Genomic DNA, 21,801 nt, shown 5'->3' with positions numbered 1-21,801 from the left:
TTCCATTTCAGCTTACGTGGCTGAGTTGAAGACATTGTCTGAACATTATCATTTCGGTGATGAGCTTAATGATACACTGACAGCTTGTTTTATTTGTGACATTTTACAAGAAAACATTCAAAAATAGCTCCTAACTGAAGCACAACTCAAATTTAAAAGAACAATTGAAATAGCTGTATCAATGGAAACAGTAGATGGAGACACAATTGAGTTGCAGTCAAGAATAAAAGTGAGCATGAATAAAATTGTAGTGTCTAGGTGGAGGACTACACACACCAGAACAATGCTGGTTTAAAATTGAAACTTGCAAAGAATGTACAAAATAGGATACATACAAAGAACACATTGGGCAGACAAAAATAAATGGCCTACTCTTGGAAGAGATAAAGATAAAAAGTCGAGTTACAGTTTCAAAAAAGCACTAATCTGCATGCTGTTGATGAAAAGAAATCTGATAATGATGAGAATGACACAGGACTGAGTAGCTTTGAGATTTACAATGTGAAAACTAACAAGAGACATGCAATATGGCTTACACCGGAGACGAATGGCAAATTAATTAAAACAGAATTGGACACTAGCTCAGTTGCTTCGGTTGTTCCAGAAAGTGTGTTTGTATGACATTTCAAAGATACCAAACTAAACCCTGCAGATATCCAACTAAGAATTTACACAAGAGAAAAGATAATTTGTGTGGGAATGACTTTCATAATAGTGAAAATCAACAACGAACAAGCCACATTGTCTTTGTACGTGCTAAAAACAGAAGCGACAGAATCGTGGGGCCATGATTGATTGAGTCAACTACAACTTGATTGGTGATCCATCCACAATTTGCATGCCACATTCCCTGCAAAGGAAACAATTGAAAGCAAATTATGAAAGTTAATGGATGGTGCCACAGCATTGTTCAGGGATGGCATTGGGAAAGTCAGGTGTATCAAGTGTAAAATAACGTTAAATGAAAATGCCACACCCAATTTTTAAAAAGCCATCCATCCAGTTCCTTATACCATCCGTGATAAAGCAGCCAGTGAGCTAGATCAGAAGAAACTCTTTCCAAGGTTGAGTGGAGACCTTGGGTATGCAGTAATACCAGCACCTAAGACAAATGGTTCTTTCAGGATCTATGATGATAGAAACAGGATGATTTGGCATTCTAGAAATTCCCTCTCTTAGAATACAGCACCAACCTGATTTTCCCAATCTATCTACATATTGAAAGCCTTCACGACTATTGTAACATTGTCCTTTTTCTATCTCCCATTGTAATTTGTAGACGGCATCCTTACGACTGTTTGGGTGTCTGTATACAGCTCCCATCAGGGCCCTTTTACCCTTGCAGTTCCTTAGCTCTATCCACAATTATTCCACACCTTCTGACCCTATGTCATCTCTTTCTAATGATTTAATTTCATTATTTAATCAACAGAACCACACCACCCCTTCTGACTTCCTGCATTTTCCTTTCGATACATTGTGTATCCTTGGACATTACGCTCCCAGCTATAGTCTTCTTTCAGACATGATTCACTGCTGCCTACAACATTATATATGACAATCTGCAACTGTGCGACAAATTCATCTACCTTATTCCATACACTGCACGCATTCAAATATAATACCTTCAGTCCTGTATTCAACCTTTTTCAATTTTGTCCACCTTTTACACTGCAATTCATCCTGTTGCCTGCAATTTTGCATTATCAACAGCCTCTCCTCACTACACATTGCCTCTGTTTGTAAACCAGCTACCTCATCTTAAGTACTATCACTCTCGTTCCCATCCCACTGCCAAATTAGTTTGAGCCCTCCTGTCTTAAACGACTTCAACATAACCTCCCAGCTCCTGTACTCAGTACTTTGATTTATGAAGGCCAATGTGACAGAAGCATTTTTGATGACCCTATCCACCTGTGATGCTACGTAATGAATTATGGATGGACCTGTGTTCTCGATTCCCTTTGTTCTACCACACTCCTCAGTGCCCTGGAGTTCACCATGTAAGACCTACCCTGGTCTGGTCCTCTCAAAGTCCAACACCTCACACTTGTCTGCATTAAATTCCATCTGCCATTTTTCAGCCTATTTTTTCAGCTGGTTCTGATCCCTCTGCAAGCCATGATAACCTTCCTCGCTGTCCACTACACCACCAATCTTGGTGTCATCTGCAAATTTTCTGATCCAGTTACCACATTATCATCCAGATCTTTGATATAGATGACAAACAACAATGGATCCAGCCTATAATTTCCTGGTTTATGCTTAGAGCCTTTCTTAAACAGTAGAACAACATTGACTATCCTTTAATCCTCTGGTACCTTTCCTGTCGCTAAGGATGTTTTAAATATCTCTGCTGGGGCCCTGGCCATTTCTGCACTTACCTCCTATAGGGTCTGAGGGAACACCTTGTCAAGCCCTGGGGATTTATCCAGCCTGATTTGCCTCAGGACAGCAAACACCTCTTCCTCTGTAATCTGTATAGGTTCTATTGTGTTTCTTTGTATTTACTGTGAATTTCTGCAAAGAAATGAATCTCAGGGGTGTATACGGTGACATATATATATATATTTTTTTAATAATAAATTTACTTTGTACATTGCAATTGGTCATTATAAATTGACCTGTGATTAGGCTGGGATTAAATACAAACGTTCGTAGGTGGGTTGCTGAGTGGTGTGGCTTGTTGGGCCATAAGGACCTGTTCTACGCTGTATCTCTAAATAGTTTTCATGGCTTTGTAAGGGGGAGGTCATGCCTCATGAGCCTGATGGACATCTTTGAAGAAGTGACAAAGCAAAATTAGGAACATAGTGCAGTACTCTGGATTTTAGTAAGGCATTTGATAAGGTTTCCATGGTAGCCTCATGAGTAAGTTTACAGATGACATAAAGGTTGGTGGTGTTGTGGATGGTGCAGAAGGTTGTTGCAGCTTACAATGGGACATTGACAGGATGCAGAGCTGGGCTGAGAAGCTGCAGATGGAGTTCAGTCTGGAGAAGTGTGAAGCTAAACTCTTTAGAAGGTCAAACTCGAAGGCTGAGCACAGGATTCCTGGCAATGTGGAGAAACAGAGGGATCTTGGAGACCACAGCCCTAGATCCCTCAAGGCTACCATGCAAACTGATAATGTTTTTGGTGGGTTGCCTTTCATTAGCTGGAGGAATTGAGTTCAAGAGCCACAATGTAATATTGCAGCGGTAACAGAGCAGTAAATCCAATCTCATAAGATCACTGCCACTTCTGTCAATAATTTTGACCTGGCTGCCCCCTCCCATTTCATCTGTGCTGTTCCTTTTTTTGATTTGACTTTCTCAGAGGAAATGTATATCTGCCCTGCACTTCACCATCTACTTCCTAACTGCCCCTTTAAGAGCAAGATTCACAGACAGCCAATCAATCTCCTCAGATGTCTAAGAAACGCTGTCTCACAAATATATGCCACAGATCTGCTCCAGGTCATTTAGTCTTACAACAGCTATCTCTGATCAAGCTTTGAATGGAACGACATCGTTATGCATCTCTGGTTTTGCATGACTTGTGTGTGTTCAGACACTTTTTAAAATCAACTACCTTTGTTTTCTTTTAAGTTGTCATGGCACCAGGTTCTTCCAATTACCACCAAAGACGGAGGGTGAAGCATAGGATGATGGCGCCTAATGGTAACTCCCTTGCATGCATCTTCGGAAACAGCTCTATTTCTATCTTTCATATCTCTTTTTCACCTTTTCAGGGTTCTTTTGAAGACCCTGACATGGAGTTACATGCTGACTTCAGTTCTTTGCGGGAATGGGACCCCGCTCTCAGGGCCTCACGACCGGTCGCTTTTCGATACGCCAAGGACGCAGCCTGGAAGACTAGTGTGCCTTCAGGGTGCCAGATTTTGGTGGCTCTGGAGGCAGCCAGGTTTGAGGCCGGTGCCGTTGGTGTCGTGGGAGTACACGGAAGATCAAAAGCAGTGAGCTGCCTTCTGGCTGTGTGCCCAGAGACCCAAGTTGTTGGGCACAGAGCTCGGAAAAAGTCACGCAACTGACTTTTAACACCATAAATTGGTGAGTTGTTTTGTTATGTCTCCCCTCTCGCTGTGAAACGGGGACACCTCTTTTTCCCTTATTAGGGAGAGAGAGAGCCTGTGGTATGTTGAATTAACATGTGACCGAGTAACCTTTGGGGTACTGCAAGTCTGTGTCTTTATTGATGCTTTGCTGCACGCTTGAGTGCTTGGCGGAGGGTGCAGATGCTTTTTTGCTGGTGGGGGAGGGGGGTCGTTGCTTTACTGCTGCTTACACGTGGGAGGGGAGCTTGGGGGATACTTTGGAGTTCTAGCATTTAACTGTCATTCATTCTTTGGGGCACTCCTCTGTTTTTGTGGATGTTTGCAAAGAAAAAGAATTTCAGGATGAATATTGTATACATTTCTCTGTCATTAAATGGACCTATTGAAATTAATATAAGCACCCACACAACAACCAGAAATGCCTCCACAGCAAAAACTGCTCATTCATGAAATGTCTGGGTTCCACCAAAACCATCCAGGCTGAGTCAGAGGACACGTGGGAGGAACAGCTCTTGATTGCAAGGTCATACTTGTCTGAGTAAAGTATAGAAGAATCCAAGCAAAGCTGGAGGACAAATAGAAAGCCCTTCAATTACTCATGTTTTCCCTGACACAAAGAAACATCGCTGTGGTAGTCTGAGGCTTTTTGCCACAGTTCCAGGACCTCGCTAAATGTGTTTTTCAGGGAAGAATTCCCAGCCCAGTTACCTTCAGCTACTTCACTGATGAACCCCCTCAGTTTGATAGGTCCATTTGCATTCATGATGTTCAGTATTATTCATGTTTTCTAGTAATGCAGAATTACATAGACACACAATAGCAGAAATTTCAACATATTCAGATTTAGCACAGGAACACAAAAATTAAGAATAGGAATAGAAGTTTAAATATCAAAACTATTTCACCTTTCATCATAATTTTGGTCTATCTCCATCTTCCATGAAATCCCATGAAGTCATTTCTGTTTTGAATTACCTTATAAATGTAGATAAAATCATGAGATTTTATCAGAATAGTCATTTTACCAGAGTAGGAAAGTTTACAGCTAGAAGGTATAGAGTTAAGATGAGAGGGTAAAGGTTTGAAGGGGGCCTGAAGGGGTAAATTTTTTCACACAGAAGATTGTGTGCAGATGGAGCAAACTGTCAGAAGAAGTGGTAGAGGCAGGCACAATTATAACATTTAAAGGGCATTTGGACAAGTACATAGACGCAAAATGTTTCAAGGAATATGGAAAACGGGACCAGCTCAGGTAAGCTACTGATCGGCATCAATGGATTGGACGGACGGTCCTGTTACCATGCTTTATAATGCCAAGATTCAATGAATCAATGATTAAACCTCCAAAACACCCAAGGCAGAGAACTCCAAAGATTCACCACCCTCTGATCACCTCTCATCCCTCCGTGTTCCAGAGAATACAGCTCTAGTCTGCCCCATCACTCCTTGCAGGGCAAACACATCTATTGAAACCTCATTGTGGTCCCCCTGTGGCATGTGTTATTCTTTTATAGTTAATGAGATTAAAACTGTCTCACTAAAACCTCATGATTTTTCAGTGGGGTTCCTTTACATCTGTTCTCAAATCCTCTTGAAATAAAAGTCTGCATTTCATTTCCCCTCTTAACTGTTTCTGCAGCTACATTTCAGCTAGTGCTGGATAAGTGGGTCAGGACATTTGTGTCATATAAAGGGTAGATAATGACTTTCACCCACACTGAAAAAACTTGCCAACTCATCTTAACCATCAAAGGTCACCACTTCTCCAAACCTTAGAAAGTGTCATTGGCCAGATATTTAAATCACGACAATATGTGCCTATTATAACAGAGCAGGGATTGGATAATTGTTAACAAATCACTCACACTTTAATGCCTATTTGCCATCAGATGTGTTAGATCAAGAGGGTGTAATGGATGAAAATATGAACACAACAACAATAAGCTTAATAACTGTCAGTATAGAACAGGACACTTAACTGGCATTCCTGTCAATGAGTTCAATAACCACCACTGACAGTCGCTGTAGAGTCTACAGGAGCCCTGCAGCAATTTACCGTGAGTTAGTTTAGAACCTATTACTACCCTGTAAATTCCACCAATATGAAGAACAAGAAGCATCATTTTTAGTTTACCTTCCATACATTGCATTATTGTAGCCTGAAGGCTAATCATCCATTTGTTATAATGAGCACAGAAGTGAGCCTTTCACCCCACCACATCCATGTCAACCATTTTCTCCAAATGCACTAATCCTGATTGACTGCATTGGGACCATACCCTTTTATGCCCTGCCTATTTAATTGCCTGCCAAAATTTCTCTAAACATTCTGATTGTATCTGGTTTCACCATCCCCTCTGGGAATGTATTCCATATACCATCGACACTCTTTTTAAAAATAACTTCTCCCTCAAATCCCCTTTCAAACACCTTCCCTCAACTAAGCCGATTTTCTTTTTTGATATCCTGCCATGGGAAAAAGATTCTATTGATCCTGTGGGGTGTCTTTGTTTCGTGGCTGCCTCGGACTTCAACTACAACACAGAGTCTTGCCATCTTCAGAAGTTTTCTGATGACTCTGCCATAGTTGGATGCAACAGCAAGGGAGATGAGGCTGAGTACAGGGCTACGGTGGGAAACTTTGTCACATGGTGCGAGCAGAATCATCTGCAGCTTAATGTGAAAAAGACTAAGGAGCTGGTGGTGGACCTGAGGAGGGCTAAGGCACCGGTGACCCCTGTTTCCATCCAAGGTGTCAGTGTGGACTAGGTGGAGGATTACAAATACGTGGGGATACGAATGGACAATAAACTGGACTGGTCAAAGAACACTGAGGCTGTTTACAAGAAGGGTCAGAGCCATCTCTATTTCCTGAGGAGACTGAGGTCCTTTAACATCTGCCGGATGATGCTGAGGATGTTCTATGAGTCTGTGGTAGCCAGTGCTATCATGTTTGCTGTTGTGTGCTGGGGCAGCAGGCTGAGGGTAGCAGACACCAACAGAATCAACAAACTCATTCATAAGGCCAGTGATGTTGTGGGGGTGGAACTGGACTCTCTGACAGTGTTGTCTGAAAAGAGGATGCTGTCCAAGTTGCATGCCATCTACTGCATAACGTACTGGTTAGGCACAGGAGTACATTCAGCCAGAGACTCATTCCACCGAGATGTAACACTGAGCGTCATAGGAAGTCATTCCTACCTGTGGCCATCAAACTTTACAACTCCTCCCTCGGAGTGTCAGACACCCTGAGCCAATAGGCTGGTCCTGGACTTATTCCAACTGGGCATGATTAACTTATTATTATTTAATTATTTATGGTTTTATATTGCTATATTTCTTCACTATTCTTGGTTGGTGCGGCTGTAACGAAACCTAATTTCCCTCGGGATCAATAAAGTATGTCTGTCTGGATTAGGAGACAGATATCAAGGTTGTAAAATCCATACATAGTTTGATATTAGATGTATTTTCAACTTTGAACTTCGAATAGCAAAATGCCTTTGGGTTCTTTGTCTACTATTCTAAGAGTATTGTCATCACAGAAACTGCAATAATTTGCTTTTATAGTTTAAACACCATTTCCAATTGGCTTCATTGAACAATTTCTTCTCTATTAACTTACTGAGTTCACAACGGATTTTAACAGCTGGTATATTTTTGTAAAACTTCTATCCCTATAGTTGACAAAGAACCATTGCATTAAAGAACTAAGATGGCCAATGCCATTCACTCAAATTAGATTTATTGTGCTTGCAACATTCTTGCCATTTTTGTAAGTTTGCCTTACATAGTTTCATCAAAAATATAAAAGTGCATCAATTGCAGTTCTGTAGTTGTAATGTTCTGCCAGTAAATATAAAGAATATGAACAAAATAGCACGTTACAGTTTTAAGAAAATGTAACTGAAGTCTACTATTGGAGCATATTTGCTAATTTATAGAAGTATTCTAATGCACTCCAGATGAAATTAATATCCTGCCGTTGTCTTGGCAATTCTTCAAAGTTGCATATTGTATACTTGGCTCTGCATGTTTCAGATAATTGTTAAATGAAAAACTGTTCACATTATGTTTTAAAACTATATTTAATGTTAGGTATAGAAATAACTACTTTCAGTATATAAATATTAAGTAGATAATTCAGCAATAAAGAAAAGTCTTCAACTTCCACTATTTGCTGCTAACTTCTTTCAGAAAATAAGCTTAAGGATACAATTCTTCATTTGGTTGCACTAAGAAGAAGGCTTGTTCTTCAGAGTAGGTAGGGTGATAGTTCCACTGGAGGAAGAGTCAAGATCCAAACGACACCGAATGAATACATTTCAAAGAGCGGTTAGGATCTGGAACCTATTGTCAGAATTGGATGATGAAGGCAGAGTCAAGTGTCACTTTCAAAAGGGAATTCTGTTGGGGGGAGAAAGAAATCCAGGTCCTGGGGGAGAACAGAAATGCAAAACCAGCTCAATTTTTCTTATGTGGCAAACACGAGGAAATCTGCAGGTCCTGACGAAGGGTCTCGGCCCAAAACGTCGACAGCGCTTCTCCCTATAGATGTTGCCTGGCCTGCTGCGTTCCACCAGCATTTTGTGTGTGTTGCTTGAATTTTTCTTATGTTGTTCTCGCACAGCATTGATGGGCCAAACAGCTTGTGCTGTCTTTTCCCATTTTTCTATAAATTTATGATCCTTTTATACAAACAGGTTCTGACAACCCACCTAGTTTAGTGTCTTCCATTCCTGTGATTTTGTTGCCACGTCATTAAGTGCTGAGAAATAAAGCTAAACGTTCCTCAAAAAAACCCAAAAAGTTTGTTGCTCATTGTGTAAAACTGAAGTGAAGTGTTCTCCTGAGGGTGTGACTTGAAATGTATTTTTTCCTAATGCAACAAGCAGCATCGAGAAAAGAGTTTACTTTTGTTATCAAGCTTTGAAAATAATTTCATATAAAATACTTGCTTAACTCTGCAGCAAATTTAGTCCCAGTTCCAAGGAAATAATGTGCATGTTAGCCATGAATATGCTAGTTTAGCATTGAATCTCAGCCAGCAGAACTATGAACCATAGAGGTACTGGTATGTCAGAATGTTACCCCATAACTGGAGAGCAATGGTAAAGAATGGAGTCTCAGGCAGAGATGTTATTAACAACAAAATGCTCAACAGAGCAAATGTAAAAATGATGAAGAGTACAATTCAATGTAGGTTTCAAAATGAGTCCATACTCAAGAACAACAAAGAAATGGTAAAAATGTTGCCTGGAAACTTGGGCAATAAAGACAAATATTGAGTAGCGAACACCATCTAGATTTTTTTTTCTATGTAAATTTACAGAGGATGCAATCACTGCAATTATCAAGGAGCTAAAACAAGAACGGATCTTTGAGGCAGTCACAATTGACAGCAGGCCACCCTTCCAGTTGTCAGGTAGGAGTGGTCAACAGAAGAGGGTAAAAATACATTTTGGAAGGGTGTACTGTACACGTAGGCATTTATAATGTTAAGTATATGTAGTACAAAACATTCTATTTGGGGCATAGTATACTTGATTAAGTGAAACTTTAAACTCATTCTTTCTAAAAATGTTCATGACTTTTTCATATTTTTCATGCTGAGGCATTGGTATTCCTGTATGTTTCAGTTGGTTGTACACATTAAGTTGTAATTTCATATTGCACACTACAGCTTTAGTTCTCAAGGTCTGATTTTTGTAGGTCAAGGGTTGCCCTCTAGTCTGTTACCGTGACTTTCATTGGACATTTGGACATTGGACATTTCTCTGGCCCTCTTTTATTAATTAAACAGAAAATTTATTCAACACAATGGGAGTAATCACATGAAAATTCATCATCGTGTGTTTGCCACTGCAGGGAGCAGGTGATTAAATAATAACAATACCCCAGCTTCTGCTGGGTTGTAAATAAGAACAGTTAGTCTCATTGAAAGACTGTGCAACAGGAAGTTCCTCTTCACGATTCTCTTAATTTCTCCCGTTTATTCTCTTCAAATTAAATTTCCAGGATTACCAAAGTTACTATTGAACCAACAGACAACCTCTTACAGAAATGAACTTGGCCTGGCCTTGGGTCAAAGGCGCAGCAGGCATGTTGGAAAATATGGATTTTATTTCTTTATAAATGCTACCCATAGCTCTGTAATTCATTTTTAATGAAAGAGGTAACTTTACCAAAGACTTAAAATTTACGATTTTACATTGTACCCTGACCTCCTGAGGTGTAAATATGACTCCGATATCACTAAGCAGCAACACCTATTTTACTGTTGGTCTCAGCAGTGCTAATACCATTTGAGAAATTGGATTGTTTTATGATGATCTTTTCCAGTAAATTCAGGAAAAATCCTGAACCATTGTTACATACATAATTGATAAAACTGTACACTCATTCTAAAATCCTAAATGCCTCCATAATAACTCTACTAAGACTTTACCCTGGTGAAGAAACAGGAGCTCCACACAGTTTAACCTAACACACATTGTGTCTAGCTATTGTGAGCTAAGAAGGGGCCAAGACTGAAAGTATAAACCAATTGCAGATGTGGCACTATCTTAAGAAGGAATCATTTGTTCCACAAGCTACTACAGTTTTGTTTCATGGATTCTTATTTATACTTTATACTCAAGCATGCTAGCTGTGTGCCTGAGGCAATTATTTTTTTTAGAAATTATGGCTGTTATTTGCATACAGTAATTTAGATGGTCATTAAACACTACTTTATATAGACAATGCAGGTGTTTTATTGGGTCTAAGTTGCTGTGTGAATTTTTAAACCATTATAATTCTAATGACTGCAACTTGGGGTTATTGAGATAAAAAGTAGTAAATCTATGCATGTCACAAATCTAAAATAAAAACAGGGAAATGTTTTAATCTGTTTTATTTAGATATATAGCATGGAATATACCCTTCTGGCCCTTTGAGCCAAGCCATTAGCACCCCCCACCCCCGATTTAATCCTAGCCTAATCATGAGACAATTTACAATAAAAAATGAACCTACTGAACAGGAAGTCTTTGGACAGTAGGAGGAAATCAGAGCACCCAGAGGAAACTCTCACATTCAATAAGCAAACTCCTTACAGAATAAGCAGGGATCAAACTCCAGGCTCCAACACCCCAGGGTGTAAGAACATCACACTAACCACAGTGCCATCATAGCAGTTCAAACATAAAATGTAAAACACATCAAATCTGAGAAGATAGAAGTTTTTAAAACAATAAAGCTGATTTCCAGATTCTTAGCCCTGTGCAATGCCCCATCACAAGGTAAACAGCTCAGAAAATAATTATCAATTTGGTCTCTGCACAGTTTATCACAAACTCTAGGTTTCTAGCATCTATTGTTACTACCGTAGATGTCGGATTATAAGCCGCTACTTTTTTCCCACATTTTGAACAGCTTTGAACACTGCGGCCTTTACTACGGTGCGGCTAATGCATGATTTTTTTTCATGCCGCCAAAAACATTTTGCCTCGTAACAGTAGACCAATAAAATTGATGAGTAGTTCACAGAGGTCCAATGAAATTGTACGATAAATCAAGCGCACTTTCACAATTAAATTATTGTAAATCAGTCATTTGTACTCACCCTCATCAACATGGAAAACACTCGAAGAAAAGCATTGTGCTGCCTTTATGGCAGTTATTTAGTTTATAATATTTCCGCTTAGTAATTCATTTGTTAGTTAAAGTTAGAAGTGTTTTAACTATATTTGTTTTCTGTACTACATCATGGGATGCTATGACGTCACACCCAGTTTCGCCGCGTCTTGTGGGAAAATGCCGGTTTGCGATAAACGGGAAGGCGGGGGGCGAGCGGCATTACGCGAGCGGCATTAGATCTGAGCGAACGCTGCTTTTAAGTTAAAGGCGATTAATAACTTTTCCTGGTAGGCTGCAGTATATATATTTTTTACCAGTCGTTAGGAGATATTGGAATGTTGTTCAGTAAAAAAGTATACGCAACGTATATTTAAAAGTAGCCACGTTACAGGCACGGTTCGAAAAAAAGCATTTGCAATATGTATTTGTTTATGTTACCATATGGATTTAATTAAAAGTTAAAAAATCCTCACGTGTAATATCTTTCTGTGTAAATATCTCATATTACAACGTGGGACACCTGCGGCCGAAAATCTGGTGCGGCCTAAAATCCAGTGCGGCCTAAAATCCGGTGCGGCCTGTACAAGTACAAAATTGATTTTCTTTCTAAAATTAGAGCCAGCGGCTTTTAATCAGGTGCGCTCTGTAGTCCGGAATCTACAGTAGTTCAAACTCCTGAACACAACTGTTTTTAAAAGCAAACCAGATTGAATCCTGGTTAATCCTGGTTAGTACTGGTTAGGTGTTCCGAGGTTCTACCTGCAGAGGCATTGGTGCTCACAGATAATTCTGTTAAAGATGCCCCAATGCTTTCAATGATGACGGAACTGAATTTAGCTTACGCTGTCCAGAGCTAGTGGATTCATTTGGTCACACTCATGATTCTGAGCTCAGTAACAGAGAGCCGAAGTTGCCCTTTCTATAGTTGAGCATGAAAATCTAGGCTGACGCACCCGGTGAAGTGTTGAAGGGGAACTGCAGATGAACTGCTAACGGCAATATTCTCAGCATTCACAGTAGGTGTGTCAATCAGCTACTAGTTTTCAGAGCTCTTCTCCAAATGTCCATGATTTACACGTGCATCCTCCATTATGAAATCTTTGTGCAAAGCATCAGCCATGCAGCTAATGGCTTGGCTTGCAGAATCACTAACTATATAGCACACTGTAGGGCATCCACTGCACTGTGTGGTACACAAAATTATCTTACTTTTAAAACCAGAACCACTGAGGTCCAAAAGACCAGATTCAGTTGGTAAAGTACAAGACAAGTTATTTCTGCAAAACTTCTCCCTAATTCTTTTGTTTATTTCATATATACTGTACATACTCCTTTGATCAGGATGCAGACACCAGTACAAACTTCTCCACATCTCTTGGGAAAACTATGGGAATTCCCCAGGATTCATGGATCTGAACTGAGGTTTAGAAAAGTATTCTGAGAAAACTAAGCATAGGAAGAGCTTTCCTGTCTCAGCTCCTCCTTGTAGACTGCCCTGTTCTCAGGGCTACTCCTCATCTTCTCTCTGCTGTGGAGACACTAATGCACAGGCATTAAATCCAGTCCATCTGGGTGCATCAGCATTGCCTTAAACTTCACCTTATATCACTGACCTCTCTTCCAACTTCTCTAACATTGATAGTATCTGACAATCAAATTCCAGCATCTCTGGACCACTAACTACCCTATAAGTCGATCAACACCAAACCAGCAGTCTGTTCTGACTCATGGTTTGGACCCAGAAGATCGACAATTCCTTTCCTTCCACAAATGCAGCTTGACCTGTTGAGTTCTTCCTAAGTTAGCTCTTGTTCCCTTTCAAGCTGTTGGTTCACTTTATATCTAAAATATTTTTGGGAATAAATGTTCACTACAGTTTTTTTTTCTGATTTAATTGACTGAAACTTCAAACAAGGAGCAATGGGAGCTTAAGACAGAAAGCTTTATCTCCTTTTTACACCACCTTCTATTGAAGTTGCACCTGAAAAATTCATGGGAATACGCTCTGATAAACTATTTGTTGAGCTCCTGAGAAGAAAACTCACAGGCCTTGAAAATAAAGTTCACGGCATATTATGTTTCATATGTTGATATGTTCAAAGTCCAGATCTTCTGTCATTTTAATGCTGTGGATTTCTGTGAATCCAACAACCTCTCAGAGGCATATTTTCTTCTCAGCACTGCGTGTAGCAGATCCAGGAATTGCTCCCTTCAATAAACTGGCACATCAATCATTATTCCACAACATGTGATTTCCTTACCAACCCCTCACGAACTCCAGCTCACAACACCAGCCACACAACCCAGAAGCAGAATGCATTTGTAGGAGTTTTCTAACTTGTCTTGTGATGCTGGTAAGTCCTAGCTTTCCATATCTCAAAGCCACCAGCAGCTTCAGAATAAGGGAGTGCATTTTACTGTAGAATTACCAATGCTAATAGAGTCTCAGAGTCATAGTGAGCTACTGCAAAAGAAACAGGCTTTCAGACCATTGAGTCCAAACCAACCAACAACAACACATTTTAGAGTAATCCTACATTAATCCTTATTTTATTTTCCCCTCTCTTTGCACTACACTGACAATCTAGGGGAAATTTACAGTGACCAGTTAACCTACCAACCTGTGTGTCTTTGGGGTGTGGAGGGAACTGGAGCACCCAAAGGAAATGCATAATGCAGGTACATAAATTTGCAAACTCCATAGCCAAGGTCAAGGTTGAATCCAGGTCTGCAGTGCTGTGAGGCAGTAACTCCATGAACTGCGTCACGGTGCACAAATATTCCATTGATGACTAGGCATTAATCACTCCATATAGCACAGGTTCCAAAGCTTCATCTCAGCTCTTCAAATATATGTCCTAGATTGAGCTATGAACTTCAATGGACTTCAGGTGTGCATTGGCAAGAACTAAAAAGCTGTTGTTGCATTTCTGGCAAAAATTAATATTAGATTTCTGAAATTAGCACATTGCCTACCTCTGTGACAGTGGTGGTGCCTTAGGTGTTGTTGTTTTTCATTCCTTGAAAACTATATGTGCAATCTTTCAGTGTACATTTTTGGGTACAGCAGCCAAAATTGTATGGATTTTCCCAAGTACTAATGTCAGGCTAACCAATCAGTAGTTCTCTCTTCTGGGATGGATGCAGTATCATACATTTCAGATGGAGGAATTAAAATGAAAATTATTATCAAAATTGGGAAATTATGAATAGGTGAAATTTAGAGGGATCTAGATCTTCTTGTGCACGACTCATAAACAGCCAGCAGTAAGAGGGCACAGGACATTGCAAAAGGCTTGGAGTTTAGAAGAAGGGAAATTTTGTTGTTATTATACAAATTGTGATGAGCTCACATCTTGGACTAGTACCACAGTTTTGATTGTCTTACCTAAGGAGCATTAGAGGCAGCCCAAAGAGGATTTTCAGGGCTAATTCCTGGGATGAGGGGATTATCTTCTCAAGTGAGGCTAAACATGGATCTAGTACTTTCCCAGCATATATGACAAATAAACTCTTCTTGGGATTCCAGCCGGATACAGGTATCAATTATAACTGATGTTTCAATGACAAACTCTGCCATCTTCATCAGAGATGATGCTGGGCATTTCTGGTCTGGTGGTATTTATGTCCCCATAGACCGTCCCTCCTGATTGGTTAGTCCTCATTCAATCAGGTTTAAATTTTAAGAACTGGGTACTCCTATGTTCTTGTTTTCTTGGTTCTTTTTTTCTCTTCTGGCTGCAGGCAGAGCCTTTGGTCAAGCTTTCAGATCCTCTATCACTCAGCCTCAATGTCTATACCCACGAGGGATGGGAGATCGCAGGCAAGTCAGTGCACAGCAAAAAAAAGAGTCTTTTAAAATTATTTTCGAACAGGGATTACAGAAGGTATAACTGGTGGTGTGTTTGATTCGTGCTGATCCACATCATTCAGGCTTGATGACACTTCAAAGTACTTCTCAACTTTGTATGATGACTCTAATGTACGCAAGTGCACCAGCCTATTTTTATCCTCTCCTATCAGATTCCCCCTCCTCCAGCCCTTTATCTCTTTCATCAATCAACTTCCCAGCTCTTTACTTCACCCCTTGACCACCTCCTGGTTTTACCTATCACCTACCACCTCCACTACCCCACCTCTTACTGTGACTTCTCATCTGCGTTTCCAGTCCTGAAGAAGGAGTGTGGCCAGAAGCGTTGACTATTTACTGTTTTCCATTGATGCTGCCCGGCCTGCTGAGCATTTTTGTGTGTGCAGTCTATTAAAAAGACAGCAGAGTTCCACAAATAAAGAAAAACAATCAAATCATTTGGTTTTATTGGTGCTGAATAGGGAATAGGTGTTAGCCAAGGGCCACTAAATCTCTCTGGCTCTTGAATTGACCATAATTTTCTGTTTTTGTTAATGAAATCAATATTTTAAACAGTTGTATATTTCATAATATTGTGGTAGTTATGCAGAGTTTGTTAGTTGTGGTGAAAAATAAGATCAATTAAGATAATGGGCCAATCAGCTCCCAAAAGCCAATGGGATTCACTGTAAATCAAATATTCATATCTGCATATTAGATGTGACCAGCCTTGTGATTAGAAAAATATTGAAGACTTCCTTTTTCATTTCAATTATTCTCAGTTCCAAATAATACATGTTATGAGAACTGTGAACAAAGTGCTGTCATTGATAATTGTAGAAACCTTGGATTCAAGGCTTGTATTCCTGTTAGTTATTAGGATCCATTGATGGAGCACACAATTCTATTGGGATTTCACTTTTAGGTAAAGAGACAGTTTTCCAACTCCTGAAGGCGTAGACACTGTATTACAGGAAAGAGCACCTGCCAAATGCTTTGCAAATGTAATGGTTTAGAGATTATACAAGGAGGCAACATGAGTATGTTATAACAATTAACCCTGTTCTGCACTGTACTACATCATAAAGATCATAATAATGGACATACATGTGTTGATAGTCAATAATCAAGCTAGAGAAGGTTACAACTAACAGGCATGTGTACTGAGATGTATTTGTGGAAGGTCTGACTGCACTTATGATATCACTACTCATTCTGTGACTATGACTGTCAAATGCTGGAATTGCTACTGACAGTCCAGGCTCTGTCTAGCTGTTAATAGTTGTTGGGCTCGTGGTTCTGTCTCTGTATTTTCCAAAGGAGGACTTCCTTCTGTATCAATAGCCTGTAACTTCCCTTTCAGAGTTGTGTTTCTGAATTGCCTGGCATTTTTGCAGTGTGTACTGGAATCTCAAAGGTGCGGTAAGGTTTCAACATGGCAGGTACAGGCCGAATCAAGGCCACGGGGCCGAGGCCCCAGAGCGAGGAACAAGCTAATGTTTGGCCATTGCTGGAGCAGACTTGGGACTAAATCAAATTGCCAGGGCCCAGTGTCCAATAGTGGAGAATGAGCGGCTGGTTTAAGCACCAGGCCAGATTGAAAAGGTCGAGGTGTTTGGGCCAGGGGCAAGGGACAGGCTGGTGTCTGACTCACTGCTCCATGGGGTTTACTCATCTCTGTACTGAACTGAGGCTGAGCCTTGCAACTAACGGGCTCCTGGACCAACTACAGCAATGAACTGGCTTCGTTACTGTGGATTCTCCTTTCATAAAACTTAGTTCTGAGTGTTATTTGTTTACTTTTTATTGTTGGCACGATTTCTTCTTTGTTTCACACAATAGATGCTTGTCAGTTTTTTTTAAAGGATTCTAGTGTTTCTTCGTTTTGTGGCTGCCTGTAAGAAGCCAAATCTCGAGGTTGTACACAGTGGTATAGTGGCTAGCACAACACATTACAGTACCAGTGACCTGGGATCATTTCCTACCGCAGCCTGTACATTCTCCCCGTGACTGCGTGGGTCTCGTCCAATTGCTTTGGTTTTCTCCCACAGTCCAAAGCCAGTTGTAAATTGTCCCACAATTACGCTGGAGTTAAATCAGGGAATGCTGGGTGGCATGACTCGAAAGGCCAGAAGGACCTGTTCCATGCTGAATCTCAATAAATAAAGTACATGTACTTTGATAATAAATGTACTTTGAAATTTGTAGTCATGCTCCTTAAATATAACGGGTACAATTAGCAAATGCAACACAAGGTCCGTAACCTCCAGTTGTCCTTTCCTACATGTGCACATTAAAAGACTCCTTTGTTCAAAATGACAGCTTTGTGTTAATTAGAATACAAAGTAGATCGTTAACAGCTCAAGAACTTTTTACCAGTTCAATGAGATCCTACCTGATCTAGCTTTACTCCCACTTTTTTAATTCCCATAATACTTAAAGTTTGTTCATCTCTACTTAGAAATTGCTCAACAATTTATCACCCACAATCCTCTAGGTAGTGAATTCTAAAGTTTCATAACCCTTTAAATGAAGGAACCTCTACTCATCTCCTTACTAGCTTATTCAGAAGTATGACTGACACACCCTGTTTATTTCCAACAAGCATTTTCACAGCATCAGCCCAGTAGGCCACTTAAGAACTTTATGTACTTCACTAAACTTGCCTTCCATTCTTTCCAGCCCAAGGAAGTATAAGCTTAGACAATGTCATTGCAATCCAATGCTGTTCAAAGGATAATCCCTCTTCCACAAAAGCTCCATCTGGCAAACCTTCATTGGACATGCTCAAAAGAAACATTTTTTTTCCCTGGATGCAGTATGAGCATAGATACCCTCTTTTTCTCAATTTTTAGTTAGAGCCACTAAAATATATCCAACAGACTTTTCAAACGTGGTTTCATGGTCAGAAAATTATGTTGACTCCTTCCAATCATGTTATATTTGTCATATCTTTTACCATGTACATTATAGATGTTAATATTCTCAGCAGCTAACACATATTTCTGGAGGAACACAGCAGTTCAGGCAGCATCTGTGGGGAGAAATAAATAGTCAACTTTTCAGGCCGAGATCCTTCATCAGGACTGGAAGGGAGGAAGAAACAGTTTCATAAGAAGATGGGGGAGGAGAAGGACTACAAACTGGCAAGTTATATGTGAAACCAAGTGGGTAGGTGGGTTGATGGGGTGGGTGGGGGGATGAAGTGAGAATCTGGGAGGTGATAGTTTGTTATTTTTGTGTGATTCATCTGTCGATTTTATCCTTGACTTCATAAGTTATCATGTGTGATGTGTGTTATGTGCTTTACACCCTGGTTTGGAGAAACGTTGTCTCGTTTCTATATACATTATATGGTTATGTAGCGCCTGTGCCCTCAATTTACCCCTATTCGCCTAGGGTGAACCACCGTTGCCCCACCAACAGTGCAATACTTCAGTGTAATGCGGTGTAATGCCCCCCCCCCCAATACATGCTCAAGCACAAATATCAGACAATACACCAAAGGTGAGTAAATAATTACAACTTTATAGATATTTTCTTAGTGATGGGTCAGTAGAAACAGATAACCTAAGGCACCAAATCAGTAAGTTTACCAGTTTGTGCACATAGTATTTTAATACGTTGAAGCTCACGCCTCTGGTTCCATCCACAATGACCTTCCAAGCCTTTGGCCACCGTCTGAACCGCCGATGTCCAGTATCCACCGCCCTGGAACCGCTGTCAGTTCCTCACATGTCCGTCCTCCTCGCTCGCCTCCCGGAAAAAAGACCGTGAACTCCCACTCAGCTGACACATACAAGATAGCATAACAATTACCCATTGGTTAGTTTCCCCCCTTATCTGCAGTTCTAACCAAAACATTCCAGCTACAGAAACCCATTAAAGCATTAAGTAACATTACAGAGAACCCATTTTGTTAACCTGAACAGTTATATACGTTATATACTTGTATACAGTTAAATGACAATAAACTTGACTTGAAGAGGTGAAGGATTGAAGAAGGAGAAATCTGATAGGAGAGGAGAGTGGACCATAGAATAAAGAGAAGGAGGAAGAAGGAGGGAGGTGCTGGGCAGGTGAGGGAAAGATAAGGAGTGAGAATGGGTTGTCATAGTGAATGGAGAAAGAGAGAAGGGGAGGTGGATGAAATCACTAGAAGCTAAAGAAATTGATGTTCATGCCATCAATGGAAAGCTACTTTTTAATTGTCAGCAGTGGCACGTGGCCAAGCGGTTAAGGCATTGGACTAGCAATCTGAAGGTCGTGAGTTCGAGCCCCAGCTGAAGCAACATGTTGAATCCTTAAGCAAGACACTTAACCACACATTGCTCCAGTCCACCCGGCTGGCAACATGCTGGGCGTCCTACCCAGGGGGGAGTCTCGCACTCTTAGTCGCTTCACGCTACGGAAACCAGCATAAGCACCGGCCTAATGAGCCTATAAGACTCGGGACAGACTTTAACTTTAACTAGCAGTTGATTGCTTTGCTCTTTGCTGAGGCAGTGTAAGATTTAAAAAGCGCTCGGAGCTTTTAAGATCTTTTTAGCAGGCTTCAATCATAGCCAGCAGATTTTAAAAGAGATTAGGGTCTTTCCGGACTTTTTGGGTAGGCTTTAATCATCATGATTTCTTATTTATTTGTGTATTATTAAGCGAGTGGGAGCAACCATAATGTGATTGGGACAGTGTTAGAGTGGTTAGTTACAAGCTTTGGCTCAAGAGGCTGAGGTGAGAAGAGGCAAAGTTTCTTGTAGGTTTCTTCCTTTGATACTAGTGCAGTGAGAATGGCCTCAGGGTGAGTGGTATGCCCTTCATGCGAGATGTGGGAGCTCTGGGAGGCCTCCAGTCTCCCTGATAACTACATCTGCATGAAGTGCATCCAGCTGCAGCTCCTTAGAGACTGTGTTAGGGAACCAGAGCGCAGCTGGATGGCCTTTATCGCATATGGGGAAATGAGGAGGTAGTAGATAGAAGCTATAGGGAGGTAGTCACCCCTAAGTTGCAGGAGCTGGATGACTGTCCAGGGAGGGAAAGGGAATAGACGCACAGTGCAGAGTACCATCATGGCCATTCCCCTCAATAATAAGTATGCTTCCTTGGATACTGTTGGGGGGTGGGGGGCAATGGCCTACCAGGGAAAAGCCTTGGCAACCAGGTCTCGGGCACTCACTCTGGTTCTGTGGCTCAGAAGGGAAAGTGGGAGAGGAGGAGGGCAGTAGTGGCAGGTAATTCAATACTTAGAGGAGCAGAAAGAGATACTGTGGACATGAAAGAGACACCCATATGGTATGTTGCCTCCCAGGTGTCAGGGTCAGGGAGGTCTCAGATTCCAATATGTACCATGATATGATCTTAGGAAAAGCGATCAGGTCCTGAAGAGAGAATATGGGGAGTTAGGCAGAAGCCGAAAAGCAGGACCTCAAGAGTAGTGTCTGGATTTTGCCTGTGCCATGCCCCAGTGAGGATAAGAATAGGATAACTTGGCAGATGAATGTGTGCAGGGGACATATGGTATTGAAAGGACAGGCAAGGAGGCAGAGGGGATGGTGTGGCTCTGTTGGTAATAAGTAACATCAAATCCTTAGAAAGAGATGACATAGGATTGGAAGATGTAGAATTCCAGTAGGGTAGAGTTAAGAAATTGCAAAGATAAAAAGACATTAATTGGAGTTATATCCAGGCCTCTGAACAGTAACTGGGGTGTGGGGCTACAAAGTACAAAGGGAGATAGAAGAAGGGAACTCATTGAAACTGTATAGTATATTGAAAAGCCTAGATAGAGTGCATGCGGAAAGGATGTTTCCTATAGTTGCAAAGTCCAAGAGCTGAGGGAACAGCCTCAGAATACAAGGATGTCCCTTTAGAACAAAGATGAGGAGGAACCTTTTAGCCAGAGGATGGTGAATTTGAGGGATGCATTGCCACAGCTGGCTGTGGAGGCTGTCATTGGGTATATTTAAAGCGGAGGTTGATAAGTTCATGATTGTATGGGTGTCAAAGGTTATGAGGAGAAGGCAGGAGAATGGGTTGAGAGGAATAATAATGATGGAATGGTGAAGTGGATAAGCCAAATGGCCTAATTCTGCTCCTAAGTCTTATGGTCTTAGAGGATATGGGGTGTTGCTTTTCCAACCCAAGAGTGGGCTCATTGTGGCAGTAGAGGAGGCCATGGAGTGATGGGAATGGGAAGTAGAACTGAAGTAAGTGAGCACCAGGAGCGCCTGTTTTTTGTGGCAGATGGAGCGTAGGTGTGAAATGGCACAGACCCCAA

The sequence above is a fragment of the Hemitrygon akajei genome, chromosome 8 (assembly GCF_048418815.1).
Source record: "Hemitrygon akajei chromosome 8, sHemAka1.3, whole genome shotgun sequence".
Lineage (NCBI taxonomy): Eukaryota > Metazoa > Chordata > Chondrichthyes > Myliobatiformes > Dasyatidae > Hemitrygon > Hemitrygon akajei.
The sequence above is the reverse complement of the archived record's forward strand: the minus strand, read 5'-3'. Positions refer to the sequence as shown.